Source organism: Mustela erminea, chromosome 16 (assembly GCF_009829155.1).
Source record: "Mustela erminea isolate mMusErm1 chromosome 16, mMusErm1.Pri, whole genome shotgun sequence".
Lineage (NCBI taxonomy): Eukaryota > Metazoa > Chordata > Mammalia > Carnivora > Mustelidae > Mustela > Mustela erminea.
The window spans coordinates 16,144,131-16,161,481 of NC_045629.1; positions in this window are offsets into that span (position 1 = coordinate 16,144,131).

Consider the following 17,351-nt stretch of genomic DNA (forward strand, 5'->3'; position numbering starts at 1 on the left):
TCTGGTTAGAATGAATTCTTTCCTTATTGACTAGACATGAACCTGATCGAATGCCTCAGGTCTGTGGGGTCACCCTAGGATTGCTGTACTTTCTCACCTTTATTCTCAGGAAGACTCAGTATTCCCTGCAGATCTGAGGAAGGAAGTCAGATGAATCAAAGCTGTCTGTGTATCCAGGTCATAGCAGTGAGGCACAGGGAAGTTAAAAGCCTCATTTCATCCACTCATCGGCTACTGATGGTAAGAACAGAACGTTCTAGTGGCTTATCCTAAATTCTGGGCCAGAGATGTAAAACTCAACTCAGGAATGAACTCTCTTCATTGCTTGGTTCTGCTGTTCCTCATCATTGTTCATATAAAGAAAATATCCTTGGATATTCAAAATACAGTTTTCTTATTTCTGCCTGTGTACTCGAATACTCCTTTTTTTCTCATCAAGGATAACTCTTTTCTTAGGATTCAAGTTTTTTTTTTTCTTCAACTGCTATCCTAAATTTCTTTTTTCCCTTAAAACTTTCTTAGTTTGAGTGTTCCAATATCTGTCTGTTGGTTTCCTCCTCAGGTGGATTTTTATACATTGATTTATTTATGCTACAATTTCATTGCGAACTTTACATTTTCATTTCCCCATCCAACTTCTGCCTCCTATCACATTGTAAAATTTCTTCCATTTTTCTTGAAATTCTTTAAGGTGCTTAGTGGGCAGAGCCCCTGCTTTTCTTCTCTTTCTTTGTTGCAAAGGATGGAATGCAAATACTTTCCCTCCAGGGAGGCTTTGGGAAGGAGAATGAGTTTTTCAGAGGCTAATGATTTGTACTCTGGGTTTAATGGTCCATTGAAATCTATTAAGTAATAAGGAGAAGAAAAGAAGGTTCTAAGGGAAGGGAAAAGGGGATCTACCAGAATAAGGAAAGGATTTCTCTGGGACAACAGGGAAGTCTAGGGCAATAGGACAGGGAAGGATAAGGTTTACAGAGAAGAAGCCTGGGAGATTAGGGGCAGGTGGGAGAAAGGGTGGTCAATAAGGGAAAGCTCAGGCACAGACAAGAGGTAAAGGACTCCTGGTAAAGGACTCCAGGAGAGGTTTTGTTCTAGGGCCCAGAACATTCAAGAACTGAATCAGAGCTCACAGGCCACTCCACATACCAGCCTTTACTGGAGCTGTCATCCCTTCTTCTTTCCTCTGCTCAGGAACTTGGATCTGGCCCTTTTGGTGTCTGCAGAGTTGACCTTGCAATATTCAAGTGCCTCATCAATTCTCTTCTTATCTGTGCCTGCCACTCAGTTTGGCCACTGACATCCAATTGTATAAGACAGGGTTCTGGCATATAGCATCTCTGTGTCATCTCTGAATTTTTTATCTTCAGCACAGATTTCTCTCTGATTTCAACTTCCTGCTTGCACATCTACTCAAGTATTATGGACATCAGAAGCATAATACATCCCAAAGTCAACTCTTGGTCTTCCATTTTAAGAAATGGCATCTGTATCTATCCAGTTGCGTAATCAATAAACCAGAAGTCATTCTAGCCATACTCAAATTACATACTTTAAAGAGGATTTTAATGAATAACTATTTAGCAAGGTGAGGGGGAGTTTAAAGAAACCACCAAGTAACACTGTAGTATCTCTGAAATAATGGCAATGACAACCCAGAACCCATACTTAGACCTGAATGGGGCAAAAGAGCAGTTCCTGAAACCCGAGGCAGAGGGGGCTATGAAAAGGCTCTGACAGGATCTTCATCTTTCCAGTGAATGGATGTAGGCAGCTCTCAGCACGGTGTGGGGTGCAGGTGGGAAGCAATACCTCCGTGTTATTCTGCTCTGCACCTCAGAAACCCACCACTGTTCCTGAAGCCCTAGGTCAAGAAAACAAAACAAAATGTGACTGTTGATGTAATCCTAGAGCGTGAGCTTCTCAGGACATAGGGCAGAGTGGAGAATGGTAAGAAGTGAATCAGGATAGACAGAGAGAAGAAACGGAGCACAATCACTAACATTTTCTTGACTCCTATTGGATTATTTCATGTCAATAACCTACTAAAAGTGTTCCAGCAAGTCCTTGAACTGAAAACAGAGGTACCTGAGTGGCTCAACTGAATAAAGTGTCTGACTCTTGATTTTGGTTTAGGTCATGATCTTAGGGTCATGAGATCAGCTCCACACTAGAACCTGCTTAAGATTCTCTCTCTCCCTCTCCCCACTCTTAAAACAAACAAACAATCATGGAGGATGGCACACTAGACAAAGTGGGACCCGGGAAAGAGATTCCTGTGCTGGGATAATGATTAATGAATTCCCCACTGCCTTTTTCCAGTGCCTATACCTGGGGTCCAAGAGAGAAGTGGATGGGGGCAATATATGTTTGTTGACTGTCTCCAACTCTCAACCACTTAGAAGCTGAAGTTCTTTCTGGCTTGTTCAGTTCAGTGAGAGCATGAAGTACCTCTTGAAGATTGGCTCTGTTGTGCTTACTCACACACTGACATATAATCAAATGTTTTACTTCGGTTCCATTATCTTTTCATCAAAATACTTTGAAAGAAAAAAAATGATTGACACCCCCAAGTTGATTCAGTTGAGGACAAACAATCTTCAAAGCAGAGCTGTCTCTCCCTGATCTGGCTCAATAGCTTGCAATATTAAATTCATAAATTGAATTACTTCTGCTTCTGACTGACTTTTCTTGAAAGCAAATGTTACTCTCTTTCTTTTTACATAATCAATCATGGATTAAAGTAGGTAACACAGGTCATTTGCTACGAATCAATTTCTCTATAAAACCACAAAGGAGAAGGTCAGAAAGAAGAGTGTGAAAACTCTAGATTGCTAGAATAGAAGTGTTGCAAAGGAAGTCTTAAACCACATCTTCCTTTGGCTGCCCCAAAACTGCATCCTCCTCTTTTTCTAAGTTATTGTGTGGGTTGTACACCTTTTCTTGACTTCTTTGACATTTGTCTCTTCAACAGATGAAATCTAAATCCCTCTCTTTAAATCTGGGCTGGACTAAGTGACCCATCATGAAATGTAGAGCAAGGCAGACATGACTACCAATGTGACTTCCAAGTCCATTCATAAAAGGCTGACTTTCTTTTTCTTGGAACACATACTTTTGGAGTCCTGAGCTGCCATGTGAGAAGTCTGACTGTGTTGAAGTTGCTATCTGGAAAGACTTTCCAGAAAGTGACAAGCCAAAGGAGTCCTATTCTGTTGTCATGGAGACAAGCATCATTTGTTCACCAATGAACACAAGGAATTTAATAGTTTTTAGGGCATAGTAGGTGCTCATACTTTGTTAAATAAATACAATTTGTCCCTTGGGTTAGACTTTCTGAGATACTTGACACTTTTAAGAAAATTACTCTATCTTGTGAATATGTGATCATGTAAATAGACATCTCAGAGGGAGAAATCTCCATTAGAAGATAAGCTATAAATACAATTTCAACAATTTGATGCAAAAGCAAGCCAAAGTCTTACACCAGTCTTCAGAAAAGTTGTAAGACCTTAGAGTACCTCCACTTAAGCAATCTCTAAATTGGTTTCTCTGCTTTTCCATTATCTCTACATAGCACATTTCTTATAATTTCTAAATTTCCCACTCCACAGAGTCAATTGGAACAAATGTCAACCAGAACCACTCCCCTTCCCTACCTAGAAAAAAAAAATTTGCTTTGTCATTAGTAGTAATGTTTTTTCATCAATTTTATTTAGGAGCAAGAACTTCTTTTCTAAGAGTAGAAACTGAATCCTTTTCTTACTATTCCAAATATTTTTACCCCTGGTTTTAAAACCACCAAGACCAACAAATTAAAAACGAAATAAAAATAGTTTTGTAACTTAGTATATTATTACCTTTTTGGATATCTCCTCAGCCAGATGACCAAGAATTCTGAGAGCTTAACAAAAAAATTAAGTAAATAAAAATTTAAAATGGAACAAACACCATCAAAAAAACCTTCAAAGTCTAAGCAATACAAAATGACCATTCCTTCTCCATAAAATATAATCACAAGCCTGGGCTTCTGATTTGCTGCAATCACAACCCTAACAAAAATTCTACAGTGGGATGTGGGTAAGAAATCATGTTCATGATTATAGACAGTGCAGAAAAAAATCCTTTGGTGAATACCTGTCACACGCATGCAGCTTTCCACCACTACTGCTGCATCCATAACAATTCAGAATAAAATAGGTCAGATAAACATCACTCAATCACATTTTCCTTTCCTCCTGGGATCATCAACATCCCAGTTTTCTCCTGCTGCCTTGAGCCTGATATCAGCATCTTTTTTTTTTAACCTGCAAGATTGTGATTAAATATTTTCCCCTCTGTCAATACTTTTAGTAAAGAATGAATTAAATAAATTAAATCAACAGATAAAAGAGCATATGGATGAATTAGGCATTGCTCCCTCTCATCACTGTCCCTTCTGTAAATGACAGATTAGCTGCTCATCTAAAATCTGTCAAGCAAATGCTTTGAAAATGCAGATAAATTAAAAGAATTATAAGACAGTCTTATAAAGCAGCAGTAGATGACAGCATCAGGTCCTGTAGCTGCATTTATTGAACTAAAGCCTAGGGCCAACAATCTTGAAAATTTGAGATGAGAGTTTTTCAAAATTATTGCTTTTTAAAAAAAAATGTATTTATTCATTGTAATAATCTCTTTAAATCCTACTCATTAATAATAATTTTTCTTTTCAAAATATTTAATATAAAAATCCATGATTTGTATTTGTATCTCCATATAGCCTTTCCAAAATGTTATTGCAAGATCTAATAAGTTTTATGTTTGAAAAACCACACACACACACACACACACACACACACACTCTTACAGAAACTCTGGGCTAGGAAAATTTTCATGAGCATAAGGCAGCCCAGAAGTCACTCAGACACTCAGTTCAGATTTGTCAAATAGAAGCAGAATTAGCTGTTTGTTAAAGGTGAGGCAGATTTTATTTCAACTATTGCAGCAGGAGAGATTCTAGTATAAACAGAGTTCAACTCTGATCTATATGGAGAAAAATGGATGTTTCAAAGGGAGAATGGGGGAGTAAGGAGGAGGAGTAAACAGAAGACGGAGCAGTCAGGGAAATGGGCATTTCTAAAAACAAGGTAGGGGCGCTATAGTATAAGAACTGTCATTCGAGGCAGATGTTGACTCTGCATATATCTCAAAAGTAAATTCTTTTGGCATTATTGAGCTTTCCCAGGGAGGAATATAAAAGGGGAAGCTGGATACATCTAGGGGTGTTGGAAACCATGGGATATTAGCAATTACACTACTCACATCTCTTAGTGTGTGTAGTAGGGGTTGGGGGGGGGCGATGGTGCACACAGTAATGTGTGGATGGCATCACTTGTACTGAGCATTTGCAGTTCTACAGACCAAGGTTGAATTCTAGCGAAGAAGGGTCAGAAGAGCCTGACTAAAATTTGGCTGAGGAGAGAGTCTATCAGAATTGTAGTTCTTAAATGTAAAATGCTGGGAACTTTCTGAACAACAAAGTCAGGGCACGTCTCAGTGACAGCAGCCACATTCCAGCAGTTCCAGGACTGCTGTAGGTTTGCTGTGGAACCAAGACTAAGGAAGATAAATGAGTAGAGACAGAGCAGAATGGAAAGGTTTCTGATGGTGCTCTCTAAAACCCCACACTAGACTGTAGGGAGTGTTATCCTTCTCCTTGGGACTCAGAACAATAGGACCATGAATTGATCCTTGAGACTTCCAGTTGGTTCTTTTATTGTTTCTTTTTAGGCAAGGTAAAGATTTGGCTTTTGGTCATACCGATGATGTGAAATTTTAGAGAAAAAAGGAATGAAAAGAAAAATCGTAGTTCATTATAATTCTCTGAAAGATGTTGAAAAATGGGGAGTCCTCTCACTTTGTTCACTGGTTATGGGGAATGATTTTTCCTTCATCTATAAATAATTTTATCTATCATGTATAAGACATTGTTCTAGAAACTGCAGGATATAGATGCAGATAAATGAGAGAAATGGAAGAGGTAGGTTTCTTTTAAGGAGCTTCCAGTCAAGGAGAGGAGAGAGAGCCTTTACAGAAAATTTGTTTTAAAAGATTTTATTTTATTTCAACTACCGCAGCAGGAAAGACTGTAGTATAAACAGAGTTCAACTCTGATATGTCTGGAAAAGAGTGGCATTCGTGAGAGACAGAGAGAGAGAGAGGCAAAGGCAGAGGAAGAAGCAGGACCCTGTGGAGCAGGGAGCTTGACATGGGACTCCATTCCAAGACCCTGGGATCATGAGCTGAAGGCAGATGCTTAACCAACTAAGCCACCCAGGAGCCCTGAACCTTTACAGAATTAACTATAATATAGTTCAGAAAATGTTAAATGCCTCCACAAAAGAAAATGCAGTAAAAGTTGCCAGGCTTCAATATTGCCTTTGACAGGAAGAATTTATAACTCCTGCATATAGTAGTTCATTTAACCTTCAGAACTACTCTGTAGAGAGAATGTTAAGGAGGTTATCAGGAGTGATCAGGAAGAGACATCGAGTGTTGGGAAGAAGTATGGGTAATTTTAAATAGGGTGCCCAGAGCTGTCTCAGGAAACAGGTGATATGTGAATCAAACCCGAAAAAGGTGGGTGAGCAAGCTCTGGGGAGATCTGTGTGAACTGAACTCCAGACAAGGGAGAAGGAAGTGCAAAGGCCCTGAGGATGGTATAGAGTTGGCCTATCAGAGGCTGATGGTGAGCAAGGGGGAAGAATAGCCTGTTAGCCAGGAAGGTCACAGCTAGGGGCCTCCCAGATTTTCACCAGGAGTCTGACTTGCTATCTGTTATTGTAAGGGCCTGTTTAGCCAGAGTGATTTCACCTTGGTTGAACAGCCATTTTGTTGTGTATGCAGTAAAACTTAAAATGACCCTGCCCCACCCCCAGAGGAACTTACTTAGAAACGAGTCTGGGAAACCAGTAAGATATGGCCGACCAGCCCCTGATCAAAGAGCCCATATACCAGGACATGTCAGGTCAGGGAGAGATAACAGAGCCCAGATGCAAGGACAAGTCAGGCCAGGTGGAGACATTCAATCAGTAAAGCGCACATACTATCTCCCTGACTACCAAAGAATGTGGGCCCGGCCTTTTGGGCGCCAATTCTGACCAAGGTGATAGGCTAGTTCAAATATCTACTAGGCTAAATTGAAATTCGATTGGCCACCCGTGTTTGAGCTAGCATGACTGTGCAGTTTTCTCTGTGTGTTGCAATCTCATTGGCCACCTGTGCATGGCCACACTCAACCACACGGCCTTTGCTCTCTAGAAGTTAGTCTGTGAGGCTGGGAGGGGTCACCTCATTGTAAAAGACGGCCCTGATCTGTGAGGTTGATTCTCAATGCTTGGCGCCAAAATAAAGCTTTGCTTAACCTTCACTTTGTATCAGTCTCGCTCCTTTGATCACGGACCCATTATTGGGGGACCCAACATTAGTGAGAAAGCTCTGAGTGGAGGAGAGACCTTGTCTGACTTATGAACTATATACCAGAGGGAGGGAAAGGGCAAAAGCAGGCTGTTAGAATAAACCAGGCTAGTGCTGAAGTTGGCCAGACCAGGGAAAGAGATCAAGCCAGGACCTTGGCTTCACTGACATTGTGCTCTGAGTTCCTTCCCTAAGATGGAACCAATAAAGAAGACCAGATACAAAGCAAACTGTACTCAAAAAAGCACACTTCATGATTCATAAACAAGGAGCAAGTTTATGGCAGAGTTTGCCTGTGGTGTGTATTGGGAAATGTGTAAATGGAAATTCAAGGAGAGAGAGCTAGGAGAATCATTACCTATCTTTACTTTTTATATGAGCTTTATCTCTGAAAGGTCCCCCAATACTCAGCCCAGGTAGGATGGGGAATATCAGAAGGCAGAGGGGTCGTGACTACATAATTGCTTAGACTGAGTTTACAGACTAGGCGGAGAATTGAGGGAAAACAAAGAATATGCATTATTACTGGGGACAGAGGCAACCGAGAGTGTTGATGACAAGGTGAGCCTCTCCACCCCGGTACTGATATGCATGTGAAATTCAACATGATGGATCACTCCTCTCTGCCAGAGACTGGGCTAGAGGTGAACAAAGTTGAAACAGCAACTCTATTTCCTACCTTCATGGAGATTCCAGCCTAATGGAAAAGAGAGACAATTAAATGTGCATTTATACAACCAAATGCCAAGTGTTTTCAGTGGGGAAAGGTGCATGCAAAGGAGATCCCAGACAGGAGTAAAAAGGAGGACAGTTATCTGGAGGAAAATCATCTTGAGATCTAAATGACATTAGTACAAAGTACCTGGCTCTGCCCTCCGAACTATTCACCTTAATCTGTTTAAATGAGAGGGTGGGACTCACGACTTGAAGGCTCCTTAGCAATTCTAAGTGCCTAAACTATTTGTTCTGTTCTGTTCCGCAGGGCAAAAGTTTAAAAGCATCCAAGCAGCCAAGACAACTCACTGCTGATCAGCTTCTTCAACACTGGTTTTGACTCTGATTTATTTTATCATGAAACTTAACATTTAAACAAGTATGGTAATTGCTTGAAACAAATGACTGCTCAGCAAGGCTTCAAGGGTGCCTCGCTGACTCAGTTGGTAAAGCATGCGACTCTTGACTCTTGATCTTGACGTTGTGGGTTTGGTCCCCACAGTGGGTATAGAGATTACTTAAAAATAAAATCAAAAAAAAAAGGGGGGGGGGAAGAAAGAGAAAGCAGCGTTTCTGCTATGTTGCAATGAAAAGACTTTGAAAAGCTCAGATAGTATAGTGTTCTCCAACATTGTTTTTCCTCTTTTCTACAAAAACCTTTTGTGCAGGTTTGACTGTAAGATTAGATACTAATTTGATTCTCTACATTATGGAACAGTCTTTAACACAGCACTTGAGATATGGGCTTATCCAGAGGGACAGTTTTGAAAGAAATGCTATTTTGTTTTTCTAAATTATCCAGAACAGAAGTAGTGGGCTAATTTTGTTGATATGCAGATTAATATGGGGTATTATTTAACGAGCACCAAACTGCCTGCCTATCTTTCCAACACTCTGGAATATTGAACCTTAAAAAATAACAACAAAAAAAACGAGGAACTTTGTTTTCTAAAGAATAAATATCAGATACTAGATAGTACGCTTAGGAAATAAGAAAATTAGATAAGCTCCATTTTCTTACACAAAAGGAAATGCACCCTCTTCAAATACCGAGAGAAAGTCCTATCTGGGTGGACTTCTTAGGGTTTGAACGTGGAGGCACTTGAGAAAGAAATAAAAAAGACTCAATGAAATATCAAATTTAAATAAAAATTCCAGTCAGATATATGTGGTTTGGTTTTGGAAGAGCCTTCCCTCAGACATTATTTTGGTTTCCCAATGTGAAGGCCAGTCTGTTCAAGGTCTTCAGTTTCCTGAACTGTCAGTCTGAACACTTGATTTTGTCTTTTAACTCAAGCTACAGTTGCTCTATTGCCCTTCTGGGCCACTTCCCTTACCTTCCATTCTTTCTTATACTTCATCTACTTTGTTCACCTTAGGGAGGCCTCCGCCTTTATAATCTGTTCCCAAAGAAACAGTTCTTAATCTTTCCCTCATGGTGATCCCTTAGCTAATACGGGCTAAGAAAACATTCTCTTTTGAATATTTTATGTTAAAAAGGGTAAAATGCTGTCCATAACCGCCTTTATAGGAAGGGCAAAGCATCTCTGGAGGTTGCTGATCAAAGAGAACATTTTGGCTCTCACTGCCTCCCCACCCAGCTTGCCCTACTTTCCTCCATAAAAAGCAAGCTTTTCTTACCTGTGACAAGGGCAGTTGCTTCTTTTGTCCATCAGCATAACCCTGCTGTGTGTTTCTGTTGGCAGTACCAAGTCGAAGTGACCTGTGGCGTCTGCCAGAGAGCTAGTGACAAGAGCCTGGAATTGGCAATATGGCGGCCTCCACATTATACACCCACAAGTCCTGATGGGCATGGAAAGAGACACTCGGGAAGAGCAAGATTCATTTCATAATAACCTAACCCACATCAGCGCCCTTCTTGAATCACCCTATTATGTTGAGAAACAGAAAGAAGCACAGAATGAGAGTATTTTCAATTACATGGCTTTGTTAGAGGGAGCATTCCAGGTGGTGAGAGGAGATCTGAGAACCAAATAGACACAGGGTCAACCTTGCAGGTGGTCAGAGCATGTGCACACCATGTGGCAAATCTTTGGAGTCCTGGAAACATCCATAAATCTAAAAGCATTCTACATGCAATGTCTGAAATGTCATTCATAGAAAGCCAACCTTTAGCAGGTCTTCTGCTACCTGATAACATACAAATACTTTCGGGAAGGGATATATTTTTAAATGTATTCATTTTAAATGAATTAATGCAAAAAGATTTACATTTCCTCCCTTGAAATTCAGCATATTTTAATTCGTGGTATGTCAAAAAGAGATTTTGCAACCCAACAAAAGAGGAGAAAGAATTGATAAGAGAATGTAGGTAAAGAAGAGTCAGGCCATTGAAGAAAACTTTGGTAGACAATCTAGCATAAGCATAAGCATAATTCAATGCAAGACACGATCTGATAACAATGTATTCTTTAAGTTCTGGAATTCTGGTCCTGTTCTTATTTTATTTTGGTTGCATTAAGGACAGCCATAGATAAGGAATTTGATTACTCTCATTTTCCAGAGGATGCTATATTATTGTAAATCCAAATAAAACATCATAATATAGTAAATTTCACTCCCATATAGAAAAATTACATTTTCATTATTATTTGAGGTTTTAAGTAAATTTATTAAGACTCTGCATAATTATTTCTCAGAGCTCTCTATGTTGCTAATTATGCAGAGTAATATGATTTATTTTTGAAAATTGCAAACTCTAAGCACATGTCTTCAACAATTAGCATTTACATAAGTTATATTTTTAAATTATAATTAGAAATTAATGAGTCAAACATATAAAGCATGCAACACAAAATAGGAAAAATAGAGAAAAAAGAAAAAAATGCTAGAATCAAGGAAAGATAGCATTGTTTTATATAGTTTTTTCTTCTCAGCTTTGTCTAATTCTCAAGATTATGAGAACATCTCATTCTCAACATTTTTGTTATTGCTTTATAATCAGATTCTGGATAGTTAATATTGCAAAAATAAAATTCAGTTTTTTTTTTTAAATCATAAACCAATAATCTCACTGAATTTAGCAATCTAATTATTTCTTGTTTTTCAAAGTAACCAGATTCTATTAGAGCTAGAAAGTCTTCTAAGGCCATCTTTTCTCTGAGATTCTTCTGTATCAACCTTTGTGGTATGGTTTCTTTTTGGATTTTCTCTTAGTGTGTATCTAGGTTACCATACTTTCTACCATACACTAGTCCTGCATGAGCAATTTGCAAACAAATAGAAAAATTAACTAAAAAAAAAACAAAAAGAACAAAAAAAACAAAAAAACAGGCCATATTGTAAACAACCAACTTAAGAAAAGACAGTGAGGCCAGGCTTCTGATTTAAGCCATATCACCTATGGAAAGCACTTTGGTACTTCTGGTCTCCTATTTTTTTCTGGTTGCAATGGGCAAACTCTAGGTCTTTTTCAGGTCAAAAATTCTAAACTAAAAAGTAGACGGTCAATTCCGGGCATAACACATCAGACTGGGAGTCAGAAATAACCCCGTATTGCTGTTTAATAGAAAGCTTCGAAACAATAAGTAGAAAGTAGACAAAAGTTAATTTTATGGCATAAGAAGTTAAATTATTAATTTTCTTAAAAATAATGGATTAAATTTTTTGAAATAAAATGAAGCCATTTCTCTGAAGAAATTCATATATATCTTAGATTTTCTACCATAAAATAACTACAATGAATAGATAAGAAAAACCTTATTTTCTATTTGAAATACAAATATTTTCTGTTAATATGCAATTTTAGGCATTTTATTTATGTAGTTACTTTCAGTATATAGCACAACTTTATTAATGTCATTGAAGTATAATTTAAAAGTTAAAAAATCAATAATTTTAAGTCCACAATTTCATGATTTTTTTTTTTTAAAGATTTTATTTATTTATTTCACAGACAGAGATCACAAGTAGGCAGAGAGGCAGGCAGAGAGAGAGAGAGAGAGAGAGAGAGGGAAGCAGGCTTCCTGCGGAGCAGAGAGCCCGATGCAGGGCTCGATCCCAGGACCCTGAGATCATGACCCGAGCCGAAGGCAGCAGCGCAAACCACTGAGCCACCCAGGCGCCCCAACACAATTTCATGATTTTTAATTGAGATAAAATTCACATGACTTAAACTTTATCAGTTTACTCATTTTAATGTTTAAAAATCAGTGTTTTCTTTTATTAAAGTCATGATATTATACAACCATAATCTCTACCTAATTCTAGAACATTTTTATCACCCCAAAAGAAGTTATACTGATTTGGGGTGCCTAGGTGGCTCAATGGGTTAAAGCCTCTGCCTTTGGCACAGGTCATGATCTCAGGGTCCTGGGATCAAGCCCCACATCAGGCTCTTTGCTCAGGGGGAAGCCTGCTTCCCCCTCCCTCTCTGCCTCCTTCTCTGCCTACTTGTGATCTCTGTCTGTCAAATAAATAAATAAAATTAAAAAAAAAAAAGAAGTTATACTGATTAAACAGTTGGTCCCAATTCACCTTTCATACAGTCCCTGGCAACTACTAAACTACATCCTGTTCTCTATGAATTTAATTATACTGGGCATTTCATATAAGTGGAATCATATAGGGGTGACTGGGTGGCTCAGTAGGTTAAGCATCTGTCTTTGGCTCAGGTCATGATCCCAGGTTCCATGGGATTGAGCCCCATGTCCAATTCTGCTCAATGGGGAGTCTGCTTTTCCCTCTTCCTCTGCCTGTCACTCCCCCTACTTGTGCTCGTTCTCTCTCTCTCTGACAAATAAATAAATAAAATCTTAAATAGAATAAAACAGAATAAAATAAAATACTGTTTCCTAGCCCAGAATTATAAGGATTTTCACCTGCATTTTCTTCTAAGAGTTTTATAATTTTAGCTCTTACATTGATATCCTTGATACTTTAAATTAACCTTTTGTATATGGTGTAAGGTAAGTGTCCAATTTTTTTTTTTTTTTGAATGTGATATACAATTACCTCAGGACCATTTGCTGAAATGACTATTTTTTTTTTTTCCCCTCATTGAATAGTCTTGGCACCTTTGTCAAAAATCAACTGAACGAAGATACACGGATTTATTTGTGGACTCTCAATTCAATTCCATTGATCTATGTATTCATCCTTACATCAATACCACACTGTTTTGACTATGGTAACTTTGCTGTATGTTTTGAAGTCAGGAAGTGTGAGATCTCCTATTTTGTTCTAACTTTTCATTTAAAAAATAATTTAGGGTACCTTGTAATTTACAGTATGAATTTTAGAATCAACTTGTCCACTTCTGCCAAATGGCTGCTGGAATTTTGATAGATTGCACTGAATCCACAGACCAGTTTTGAGGGTATTACCATCTTAATAATATTAAACCATGAACACAGAGGATGTCTTTCCACTTATTTAGGTCTTCTTTATTTTTTTTTTTCAAAATATTTTGTAGTTTTCAATGAACATGCCTTGCACTTCATTGATTAAAATTATTCCTAGGTACTTTTTTTAATGCACTATAAATAGAATTTAATCATGATGTACAATCCTTTTAATGTGCTGCTGGCCTCAGTTTATTAATATTTTATTAGGGATTTTTGCATCTATATCCATAAGGGATAGTGTTCTATAGCTTTCTTGTGATGTCTTACCAACATTAATTTGGTAAGTTTTACCTTTTGCTTATTTGGGGGAGGAATTTGAGAAAGGTTGATTTTAATTTTTTTAAATGTTTGCTAGAATTCACCAGTGAAGCCATCTGGTCCTAAGCTTTTCTGTTGTTGGAGGTTTTTCCTATATGGAGTAGATCTATTTACTTTGTATAGGTCCATTCAGATTTTCTCTTTTTTCTTATTAAGCCTTACTGAATGTTTGTCAATTGTGCTGATCTTTTCAAAGAGTGAACCTTTGGTTTCATCAATTTGTTTCAACTGCTTTTCTATTTCAATTTAATTTACCTCTGCTCTGATCTTTATTATTCCCTTCTGTGTGCTTGCTTTGGGTTTAGCTTTCCTTCTTCCATGTCTTTAAGGTGGAAGTTGAAGTTACTGATTTGAGATCTCTCTTCTTTTCTAATGCAGACATTTATAGCTAGAAGTTTTTCTCTGAGTCCTGCTTTCATTGCATCCCATAAATTATGGATTCGTTTAGCTCGTTAGGTATATTTAAGACCGTTGAATTAGTATCTGTGTCTATCATTTCCAATCTCTGGGCTCCCTCAAGGACTGTTTCTGTTAATGTCTTTGTTTCCTCTGAGTTAATCTTACTTCCTTATTTCTTTGTATGCCTCATATTTTTGACTGTACACTTCGGATGTTCTAATGCGGCAACTCTGAAAGTCAGATTTTCCCTTTGCAAGAGGTTGTTTCTGTTTGTTATCTTTGTTATTGTATGTTTGTTTAAGGATCACCCTGGTTTAATGTTTCCAAGTCTATATTCTTTGTTATGTGTGGCCACTGACGTCTGCATTTTATTTACTTAGTGGTCAGCTAGTAATTGGACAGAGATTTTAATACCTGTGTAAGAAACAAAAGGAAAACAAGGCAGTCTTTGCAGATTAACTTTGTGCCTGAGCTCAGCTTCAGTACCCTGCTGGGCAGTTGACGGTGCTATTGTCTTACTTTTTGCTTTCACTGAACTTGAGGGTCAGCCAGATATGAAACTTAGGGCCTTCTCACATCTTTTCTGGCCATGCACACGGCCATCTAGGTTTTTAGGACTATGTCAAAGTTTTTCACATCCCTTTTTCTCTAAGTTTCTCATAATCCAAACTTTCTTCCTAGGCAGCTGGCTACTCTGTTCATTGTTCATCTCTACTTGCATCCATTGCCCAAGGCAGCAGAAGCTAATACATTTCTCTTTAAATGTTTTTGACAAATGCCACACCTCAGCACTGGTTGACTTAAGAGTAGGGTGAGATACAGCAAACCCTTTGAGCCAATCCTCCAGAGAACCACCACAGGTCAGAACAAGCTCTCACAGTTCTTTGAAAAGACAGCTCATTCTGCTATTCCCTGGCACCGGCACCTGTGCCGGCTGTGGGCTATTGTTCAAGGCCACTGCCAAGCAGTGGGGCAAGGGTTGTGACCAGGGTCAGTTAAAATGCCAGGAAACTGTCTACCAAGATTCAACTTCCTTGTGGAAAACGTTTCCCCAGTTACTTCAGGCTTTGGTTAACTTCCAGAATCCCCAAAACTAGTCGATTCTGATGGTTTTGCTAGTTTGTTCATTGCTTTTACAGAGGGATGGACTTTTTTTTAATTCTCTTCTCTGCCATTTTTGCTGACATCACTCAAGTCGATCATTTTTGACAAGTGTATAAATTTGTATACCCATTACCGTAGGATAAATGTGATGAAAAAAAGTTAGAGTCAGGCCTCATTCCAACTCATGCCATAATAATCCTAACATGCTCATAAAATGTGAGTAATAAGTAGTGCATAAATGATAAGTATTAAAGAGAGAAAAAAAGAGCAAACATCATAGTTTGGAAAATAGTGCCCAGGAGAATTATGTAAAGGTCATAGAATATGAATAAATATTAATGCACTTATCATGCAAAATTGGAAAAAACGTGCTGTTACAACTGAAATATTATTCAAAGACAAGCATTGTAATTAAGAGCTTCCTTTTCCCACGGCAGTGGTAGAAAAATGCAGGTTTATTCTTAGCCTTTATCCAGTTCATAATCATTTTAAAAATTCAAATGTAATTCTTGTTCCAGTAATGCTTAAAGACTGAATGAATAGCTGGTTAATTTCTTGAAAGCAGGGCATTCGATCTGCTAAACATTCATATTTCTGCCTAGCATGTTCAGGAATGCTGTAGTATCAATTAACTGTTTCAACCCTCAGAAATTCACAGCCAACTGAAAACATTGTCAGTTCATCTCCTCTCAGGGAAACTAGGCATTTTTGGATGATCTATAGGTAACTAGCATCTACATTTGGGTTAAAATGTTCTTCTTTCTCCCCTTCAGACCTCCACTGCACTATCTTAATCCAGGAGAATAGTTTTGGGGGACTATCTTCCATTTGGAGATCTGGGATCAACATGGACCCAACATAGCTACGTTATTCACTAATATTTGCTCTAAACTACCATGATATGTAAATACTGGCACATACTTAGAGAGGCAGGTTGGTTCTAATCCATGGGTCAGACAGGTGATAGTCTCAGGTTTAGTGTCCCAAAGAACCTCCTAAAATATGACTGGATTCAGAAATCAGATAAATCCTGGGATGCTTGGATGGCTCAGTCGGTTAAGTATCTGCTTTCAGCTCAGGTCCTGATCTCAGGGTCCTAGGATCAAATCCCACATCAGGCTCCTTGTTTAACAGGAATTCTGCTTCTCCCTCTGTTTGCCGCTCCCCAGGTTTGTGCTCCTGTGCTCTTTCTTTCTGAAAAATAAATAAAATCTTAAAAAAAAAAAATCAGATAGATCTTAATGCTAACATGTGTTTTCTCTAGTTTACTTTGCATTTTTAAGTCTTGCTTGTGGCAAAAGTACATATTAAAAGAAATTTATTTGGGTTATGAGGAAAAATATACAAAAATAAATCTATTATTTTTTATTTTTCTATACCAAACAACAAAAACTTTTAAAGATGATGTAGTTAAGCTTGATTTTCCTTAATGGCGGAAAAAGTTAAGAATAAACAGAAAAAATTCAGAAAGATCATTAGCTGATTGGGTTAAAGTTAAAGAATTGCTTTGATTTCCATAGATAAATAAGCAGAATAAACATTAAAATAATGCATATGAAGCATTTTCAAATTTTGCAAGTTTGTTAAGTAAAATGCCAAAGCAAATTAGGTCATGGATAAAAAAGCATTAAGAAATGCACATTAATATTTATATCAAAAAATACCTTGCCATGTGGAAAGTCAACCATAAGTGCTATAAATGTACAAGGAGTATTTGTATGAATTATTTCTTTACCAATAAAAATGATATGATAAACAGAGTGAGGCAATGAATTGTGGCCTTTGTCAGTGACAACAGGAGAGGTTCCTTTTCCTAACACTTCCTCCAAGTATAAACATCTTAACCTTTTAAGGACACAAAGTCTTGCTGTCCACAAAATCCTCCACAAATTTTGCACGTTGTCAGACAAATAGTGGCTTTTCAGTAAAGACTAACTGAAATAAACTGAATTCAGATTAAAGTAACATAACTTTTATTTATTTATATATTTATTC